Genomic DNA, 417 nt, shown 5'->3' with positions numbered 1-417 from the left:
AGAATGGCCTGCAACTCAACTCACTGCTAGACGCCAGAATCCCACACACTGGACTTTGCAACACTAAAACCGAGTAGTAATAGCAGGCCTGGGAAACTTAGTACAGATAGGCTGACGATTAGGAATGTATTTTTGTACGGGTGATACTTCGCCAGCGCTGCCGGTGTATATATAGTGACTTTGAGCTGTATTACTTGCTTTCGAGCAGTAAACCCGCTAACGGTAGCACTGAGAGTAAATTCCGTTGTGTAAATAGAAGGCCGTATTGTGGAGATGAGATAAGAGGTGGGAATGTGAGTGGTGGGTGTGGAGGTCTCCGCATGGATTAGTTGGGAAGGTTGGCGAACACGCCAGAGAGCGAGCAGCGTGTCACACACTGAACATGGCTGCGTTTGTTGGATCCCACACATTCTGAGT

The sequence above is a fragment of the Morone saxatilis genome, unplaced genomic scaffold, assembly GCF_004916995.1.
Source record: "Morone saxatilis isolate NCDOM2014 unplaced genomic scaffold, NCSU_SB_2.0 Contig0, whole genome shotgun sequence".
Taxonomy (NCBI): Eukaryota; Metazoa; Chordata; class Actinopteri; family Moronidae; genus Morone; species Morone saxatilis.
Note: the sequence above shows the minus strand (reverse complement) of the source record.